Below are 9,540 nucleotides of genomic sequence, written 5' to 3' on the forward strand. Positions count from 1 at the left end.
GGAACACATAACACAAAGACATGCTTGAATCACAAAGACATCAAGCACACTGAACTACTGCATCAGACCGAAGTCCGGAACTACTGCTAACTAAACGGGCCGGCATTGTGGCCGTAGACCCGTTCCTACTGGAAGGAAACTCACCTCGTAACGCTGGCTGCTGAGGTGCTAAATCTGGAACTGTCTGACTGCTGCTCCGAAACTCCCCGACTACAAATCCCATAAACACTAAATCAGATACTGATAACTAATCTCAGGGTAAAATGACTATTTTACCCCTGGTCAAAGTCAACCTTCTGGCCAAAGTCAACTCTCAGTTGACCTGACTCGCCGAGTTGGGCCGCCAACTCGTCGAGTCCCTGTTCTCATATCTAATTTTCTGCCCGCTACTACTCGTCGAGTTTAGCATAGGCTTGACGAGTTCCATTTCGATGCTAATAACCAGTCCATCTTCAACTGACTCGCCGAGTTGTATGAACAACTCGTCGAGTCTGTTCTTAAGGCAAGAAGATTGCCTTGGACTCGCCGAGTCAGGGCGCAGACTCGTCGAGTCCCTCAATTACTAGATCTACTTCTCAACTCACTGAGTCCAATTCCCACTCACTGATTCCACTTGCAAACTCTCAAAGGGGAAATATCGGGGACTCGCGACTCGACTCGCCGAGTCAGAAGAACGACTCGCCGAGTCCTTAGCATGCCATTACTATTCAGTCGATTCTGCTTGAATCCAGAGCATTCCATTCATAGATCTGGACTCCTAGGGCTGGTTTTTCACGTAAAGTTTCTAACTTTACGTGCATGCATGCTAAAATGAAGCTAAAAAGCCCAAAACAAGCTAAAGGAAGGGATCTAAGCTTAGAATGGAAACTTGGCTCAATAAAGGTGGCAACCTTGAGCTTAATAGGCTCTGGAAAGCTTAGATCTGAAGTCTATTCATCATATTAACACTTAATTCGACCTTAAAGTCTAGAAAAGGGCTCAAAATCCACAAAAGTAAACTTCTCAAGAGATCTAGTTGATAATAAGTAAAGATTCGAGCTTGATACCTCAAAGAGGACTGAAATGCAACCAGAAATCCGGATCTACTTGCTTCCCTTGAATACTTCTCTTCTCTCTTCTTCCCCTAAATCTCCAAATGCACCAAAAACCTTCACAAGAGAGAAAATGCTCCAAAAATGCTTAAGGACGACTATGGTTTCGTATGGGACTCTTTGTGGGTGAGGGAGGCTGGTCTTGGGGCGCATAAAGTGTTTAAATAGGGTGAAAACCCTTGAAATTAGGGTTTCATCCAGACTGGCAGACTCGCCGAGTCCGGAGTATGGACTCGTCGAGTTGCCAACTTAAATCGCGTGCAACCCCCGACTCTACTCGACGAGTCGGGCTACTGACTCGTCGAGTACCTCTTAAAGAAATCAAAACTACTTGATTAAATCACATACCAGAAAATGGGGCGTTACAATTCTCCCCCACTTATCTTAGACTTCGTCCTCGAAGTCTGCTGCTACTGAATCTGAGAATAACTCTGGATAATGCTCCCTCATCTCCTCCTCGGCCTCCCACGTCCACTCTGAACCCTTTCGGTGCTGCCACTGCACCTTCACTAACCGAACCACCTTGTTCCTCAAGGTCTTCGTCTTCCGATCCAAGATCGCAACTGGTCTCTCGATATAATTCAGGCTGCTATCAACCTTAATATCCTCCAAGGGTACAACTTCTGACTCGTCCACCAAACACTTCCTCAACTGAGAAACATGGAAAGTGTTGTGGATCTGGCTAAGCTCTGCTGGAAGATCCAACCGATAAGCAACCCGACCCACCCGGGCCAAAACCCTAAAAGGACCAATGAACCTGGGGCCCAGTTTGCCCCTCTTCCGGAACCTGATAACAACCTTCCAGGGTGATACCTTCAGGAGGACCATATCGCCCACCTGAAACTCCAAATCCGAACGCCTCCTGTCGGCGTAACTCTTCTGCCGACTCTGCGCAGTCTGCAGTCTGTTACGGACGTGCTGGATCAACTCTGTGGTCTTAAGTACCACTTCGGTACTCCCCATGACTCGCTGACCGACCTCGCCCCAACAAATCGGGGTCCTACACTTCGTTCTGTAGAGCATCTCGAAAGGAGGGTGGTCAATACTAGCGTGGTAACTGTTGTTATACGAAAATTCCGCTAATGGAAGATACGTATCCCAACTGCCACCAAAATCTAGGACACATGCCCGTAGCATGTCCTCGAGAGTCTGAATCGTCCTCTCGCTCTGCCCGTCCGTCTGGGGGTGGAAAGATGTGCTAAAATGAAGACGAGTCCCCATCTCTTCATGAAACCGCTTCCAAAACCTGGAAGTAAAACGGATGTCTCGGTCTGATACTACTGATACAGGCACCCCATGCCGTGCCACTACCTCACGCACATAGATATCGGCTAGCTTCTCGGCCGATATGCTCTCCTGAATCGGTATGAAATGCGCGCTCTTGGTCAGCCGATCCACTATGACCCAAATCGAGTCAACTCCACGTGCGGTCCTGGGTAGCTTAGTGATGAAATACATGGTGATATCCACCCATTTCCACATAGGAATGTCTAACGGCTGCATCTTGCCGTGGGGTCTCTGGTGTTCTGCCTTGACCTTCCTGGAGGTCAGGCATCTCTCTACGTACCAGGCTACGTCCCGCTTCATGCAGGGCCACCAATAATCGGGTCGAAGGTCTCTATACATCTTCGTCTCCCCTGGATGGATGGAGAACCGGGACTTGTGGGCCTCATCCATCAGTACCTGTCGTACTCCTCCCCAGTATGGTACCCATACTCTCCCATGAAGGTTCAACAATCCTCGACTGTCATAGTCAAAGGAAGCTACTCGTCCCACAATCCTCTCACACTTCTGCCTTTCCTCCTTCAGGCCCTCAACCTGTGCTTCTCTGATCTGCTCCAATAATGGAGTAATCACTGTCATCCTCAGACATACATCCCTGATCGGGGCTGCTACCGCCTTGCGGCTCAAGGCGTCGGCCACTACGTTGGCCTTACTTGGATGATAAATGATCTCACAATCATAGTCCTTTACCACATCTAACCATCGACGCTGCCTCATGTTTAGATTCGGCTGGTCCATGAGGTACCTCAGACTCTTGTGATCCGTGTAAATGGTACAGCGGACCCCATAGAGGTAGTGTCTCCAAATCTTGAGGGTGAATAACACCGCCCCCAGCTCTAAATCGTGCGTCGGATAGTTAGCCTCATGAGGCTTCAACTGTCTAGAGGCATAAGCTATTACATGCCCTCGCTGCATCAACAATGCTCCCATCCCTGTGATCGAAGCATCATAATAGACTACAAAGTCATCCACTCCCTATGGCAGGGTAAGAATCGGCGCCTCACACAAACGCTGTCTGAGGGTCTCAAATGCTGCCTGCTGCTCAGGCCCCCAGCGAAACACCACCGACTTCCTAGTCAGTCGGGTGAGTGGAACTACTATCTTAGAGAAGTCCTGGATGAATCTCCTGTAGTACCCTGCCAAACCTAGGAAGCTCCGAATCTCAGATGGAGACCTCGGGACCTCCCACTGCATCACAACCTCTATCTTGGCCAGATCTACTAGTATACCCTTCTGGTTGACGAGGTGACCAAGGAACTGCACCTCGCGCAACCAGAACTCGCACTTGGAAAACTTCGCGTAAAGTCTCTCCCTCCTCAGCGTCTCCAGCACCTCTCTCAGGTGCTCCTCATGCTGCTCCTGAGTCTTGGAATAAACCAAGATGTCATCAATGAACACTATCACAAACCGATCCAGCATCGGTCTGCATACGCGGTTCATTAGATCCATGAACGCGGCTGGAGCGTTGGTGAGCCCAAACAACATCACCACAAACTCATAATGACCATAACGGGTCCTAAAAGTGGTATTCTGCACATCCTCATTCCTGACCCGCATCTGGTGATATCCTGACCGTAGATCAATCTTGGAGAACCAAGATGCTCCCTGAAGCTGGTCAAACAAATCATCTATCCTCGGAAGTGGGTAACGGTTCTTCACCGTTACCTTGTTCAGCTCCCGGTAATCTATGCACATACGGTGCGACCCATCCTTCTTCCTTACGAACAGGATCGGGGCTCCCCATGGTGAACTACTCGGCCTAATGAAACCCTTGTCTAGAAGCTCCTGCAGCTGCGTAGACAACTCCTGCATCTCTGGAGGAGCCAACCGATATGGTGCTTTGGCTATCGGAGCCGCACCCGGGACCAGATCAATCCGAAACTCAAGCTGTCTCTCCGGAGGTATTCCAGGCAAATCCTCTAGTAATACGTCTGGGTAGTCTCGTACTACTAGCACATCGTTAACTGTCACCTTACCCTTCTCCCGGGCATCTATGACATAGGCGATGTACCCTGCGCAACCCTGCTGAACGTAGCACCTCGCTCTCGCTGCTGAACACAGAATCGGTCCGCGCTGCGGCCTCTCGCCCTGAATCACTAACTCTCCCCCACTGGGAGTGCGAACCCTCACTAACTGCAGCTCACAATCAATCACCGCCCCATTGGGGCTCAGCCAATCCATACCCACTATAACCTTGTTCCCTCGCAGAGGAATAGGAACCAAGTCTACTAAAAAATGCTCATCGAATAACCGAAGCGAACATCCCTTATGCACTCTCGCGACCCTGACGGTCCTGTCGTCTGCTATTTCCACCTCGAGTGGACAATCCAGCTCCCCCGGAGCTCTGCTAAACCTCTTGCTAAGCGCAAGCGAAACAAATGATCGGGTAGCCCCCGAATCAAACAATACTGTAGCTGAAATGCCGTTCACTAGGAACGACCCTATATATACAAACATACAATCATAAGAAACAATCAATATCAATAAAGAGATGAAAGGAAGATACATACCCGTCACCACATTAGGAGTCGCTCGCGCCTCCTCTGCTATCATCTGGAAAGCTCTACTCTTCGCCACTGGCGCCTCACTCCGGCCCTGACGGCCGTCTGTAATCCTCAATGTTGCAGGGGCAGGTGCTGACACCTTCCCTGCTGCTGCCAAACTCGGACACTGGGACTTTTTATGTCCCCTCTGATTGCAATGGAAGCAAATCAGATCAGATGCTGTGGTGGTGGTGGTAACTGTACAATCCTTGCTCATATGCCCAGTCCGACCGCACTTGTAGCAACCGGCACTCCCTGCCTTGCACGCCCCATCGTGCAATCTCCCACACTTGCCACACAGACCGTGACTCTGTTGTCCTCTAGATATGTGATCTGATACCTTGGGCTTCTTGCCCGAACTCCCTGTGCCAGATGCCGCCTCTGGCTTCCTCTTCTTCTCCATCTCTAGATCAATCTTTCTCTCTCTCTCGAGCCCTCGCAATCATATCATCCAGCGTTTTACAGCTGGACCGGCTCACAAACTGGCGGATATCACTCCGCAACATCTCATGATAACGTGCCTTCTTCATTTCCTCATCAGTTGTATACTGAGGAACGAGAAGAGCCCTCTCCCTGAACTTGGCGGTAATCTCCGCCACTGTCTCAGTAGTCTGGGTGAGATCCTGAAACTCCCTGGCTAACTGCTGCACCTCAATAACCGGTGCAAACTTGGCTCTGAACCTGGTAGTAAAATCAACCCAAGTCATCGCATCAAGCGATGCGTCATCCCCGATGACATGCCCGATCTCCTCCCACCAATCTCGTGCCCTGTCCTTCAAAAGACAGGATGCTAGTCTAACCTTGTCCCCCTCGGGACATCTGCTGGTGCGGAACGCATTGGCGACGTCCGCCAACCACCTGGTACTCGTAATGGGATCCCGTGCCCCATGGTAGTCTGGAGCTCCACAAGCCCGGAACTCCCTGAAGGTGAGTGTGCGCGACCCCATCATGGTCGCCACCTCATCACGGAACGTGCTCAACCTCTCGTCAATCATCAGCTCCAAAATACCCTCCTTGATCGAACCAAAGATCACAGTAGTCTGCTCGAGTATGATGCGAGTAATCTCTGAAGAGAGAAACTCCCTAGTCTGCTCATCTAGATGCTCGGCCCCCGAGCCTGATCCTGATCCCTCGCCGGCTCCTGAACTGCTGACTGCTGGCCTAGGGTGTAAAACCACCATTCTGAAAACACATCATGACAAATGTCAGAAACACTGATATATCTCGAGGGATCGCTACTACTACAAGTTTCCTGGTCTCATCTCAGCCTTCCTCGATTCAAGTACGGATCCTCTGCTTTCAGTAGTACGGGCCCATACTACCATCCACATCTATCCGTACTTTCCTCAAGCACTGCCTCGACTCCACCAAGTCACTTCTACTGTTACTGATCTCTGCTACTCTCATCCTAGGCTTGCCCTAGGGAAATCTCTGACTCCACCCAATCCAGTCCTCAGCTGCTGAAGGCCTCCTTGTAATTCCAGTTAGCCATCACCTGAATACCATCACATGTGACGAGGCTCAGATAATCCTTCGAGTATAAGACTCGTCCCTACAACGGTTAGACTCAAACAAGAGCTGCGCAATAGGGCCAAATCCAGCACTCTGAAATTATTCAACCCTGATTACATGTGACGTGACGTATTCACCTAATGGCTAACTCCCATCACTCCGAGTCCTACAAAGAACGAAGCAAGCAGCATTCGGACACAGGAAACTATTCAAGCAAATCTATCCTCATAACGAGAAACTGTACTAGCATACAATGCTAAGCTCATACTATCAGGCATAACCTAAACAGGCTATCCTACTGCTGTCTACTCAATGCTAGCATGCAATTCTCAAAAAGCTGAAACACATACAACAGGCACATAAGGCATCCTCCTAGATCCTTAGTCCTATTCTAGCACGCTGTTCTACTGAAACTGGAAATGATAATTATAACATAAACTTGTATGGGTAATTTGGGATACTTACTTAAGCTCGACTGATCGCATGCACCACACCCCTTTTCCTTTTCTCAAAACTCTTTTCTTTTAAGTTTCTTTTTCAAAAATTCTTTCGAAAACATTTTTCTTTTGAAAATCTTTTACCATTTCCTTAGTTTGAGTTCAGACACACTCAAAAGTGTATCCGAATCCCTCAAACCAAGGCTCTGATACCAACTTGAAACATCCCAAAATACGACCCAAAATTTTTTGTTTTAATATTACTAAAAATCACATCATCGAATGACATACGTACTAAGAACCATAGAATGAGTAACTCAAAAGTCAAATAATTGTGTCAAAACAAATACTGTATCGATCACATCAAAATATCTAAATAAAACTCCCAGGATAAAACTGAAGTTGTGGTGTGTGCGATGCCATCAACCCGAGCTCTTCCCCTTACTAGCGGAAGTACCTAAAACCAAAAACTGAAACTGTAAGCACAAAGCTTAGTGAGCTCCTCCAAACTACACATACCATACAATAACATATAAAGCAACTACTGGGCCTTGCCCACTGTATCAGAGCGAAGTCCGGAAACTGCATCGGACCGAAGTCCGGAACTAACCAGGGCCTTGCCCTCTGCATCGGACTGAAGTCCGGAAACTGCATCGGACCGAAGTCCGGAACTAACCAGGGCCTTGCCCTCTGCATCGGACCGAAGTTCGGAACTGACCAGGACCTTGCCCTCTGCATCAGACCGAAGTCCGGAAACTGCATCGGACCGAAGTCCGAAACTGACCAGGGCCTTGCCCTCTGCATCGGACCGAAGTCCGGAACTGACTGAACATAGCATAGCATAATCATAACTACTAACATAAAGACAGATACTGCATACTGCATCGGACCGAGGCCCGGAACACATAACACAAAGACATGCTTGAATCACAAAGACATCAAGCACACTGAACTACTGCATCAAACCGAAGTCCGGAACTACTGCTAACTAAACGGGCCGGTATTGTGGCCGTAGACTCGTTCCTACTGGAAGGAAACTCACCTCGTAACGCTGGCTGCTGAGGTGCTAAATCTGGAACTGTCTGACTGCTGCTCCGGAACTCCCCGGCTACAAATCCCATAAACACTAAATCAGATACTGATAACTAATCTCAGGGTAAAATGACTATTTTACCCCTGGTCAAAGTCAACCTTCTGGCCAAAGTCAACTCTCAGTTGACCTCACTCGCCGAGTTGGGCTGCCAACTCGTCGAGTCCCTGTTCTCATATCTAATTTTCTGCCCGCTACTACTCGTCGAGTTTAGCATAGGCTCGACGAGTTCCATTTCGATGCTAATAACCAGTCCATCTTCAACTGACTCGCCGAGTTGTATGAACAACTCGTCGAGTCTGTTCTTAAGGCAAGAAGATTGTCATGGACTCGCCGAGTCAGGGCGCAGACTCGCCGAGTCCCTCCATTACTAGATCTACTTCTCAACTCACTGAGTCCAATTCCCACTCATTGATTCCACTTGCAAACTCTCAAAGGGGAAATATCGGGGACCCGCGACTCGACTCGCCGAGTCAGAAGAGCGACTCGCCGAGTCCTTAGCATGCAATTACTATTCAGTCGATTCTACTCGAATCCAGAGCATTCCATTCATAGATCTGGACTCCTAGGGATGGTTTTTCACGTAAAGTTTCTAACTTTACGTGCATGCATGCTAAAATGAAGCTAAAAAGCCCAAAACAAGCTAAAGGAAGGGATCTAAGCTTAGAATGGAAACTTGGCTCAATAAAGGTGGCAACCTTGAGCTTAATAGGCTCTGGAAAGCTTAGATCTGAAGTCTATTCATCATATTAACAGTTAATTCGACCTTAAAGTCTAGAAAGGGCTCAAAATCCACAAAAGTAAACCTCTCAAGAGATCTAATTGATAATAAGTAAAGATTCGAGCTTGATACCTCAAAGAGGACTGAAATGCAACAAGAAATCCGGATCTACTTGCTTCCCTTGAATACTTATCTTCTCTCTTCTTCCCCTAAATCTCCAAATGCACCAAAAACCTTCACAAGAGAGAAAATGCTCCAAAAATGCTTAAGGACAGCTAGGGTTTCGTATAGGACTCTTTGTGGGTGTGGGAGGTTGGTCTTGGGGCGCATAAAGTGTTTAAATAGGGTGCAAACCCTTGAAATTAGGGTTTCATCCAGACTGGCAGACTCGCCGAGTCCGGAGTATGGACTCGTCGAGTTGCCAACTTAAATCGCGTGCAACCCCCGACTCTACTCGACGAGTCGGGCTACTGACTCGTCGAGTACCTCTTAAGGAAATCAAAACGACTTGATTAAATCACATACCAGAAAATGGGGTGTTACATGGTGACAACACCCAGTTCTGGTACGAAAAATGGACTGGTGGAGACCAATTTAAAATCAAATACCCCGACTTGTTTAACCTTGAAAGAATGAAAATACGCAAAGTGGCAGACAGATTCATTGACGGATGTTTTGCAGGTATCTGGAAGTCCTATGCCCTTGAATCTGGATTATCCAGCGATTTGATCAATGGAAAAACAGAATCGATCCCGATGGTCACTATACGGTTGGGGCACTAAGGAGGTTAATTGACCAACAATCTGTCCCAAGTCAGTTACTTTCACCTACGACATGGCACAAGGATGCACCGATCAAAGTG

This window comes from Lactuca virosa, chromosome 7 (genome assembly GCF_052849685.1).
Source record: "Lactuca virosa cultivar CGN04683 chromosome 7, Lactuca_virosa_CGN04683_v6, whole genome shotgun sequence".
NCBI classification, from domain to species: Eukaryota; Viridiplantae; Streptophyta; class Magnoliopsida; order Asterales; family Asteraceae; genus Lactuca; species Lactuca virosa.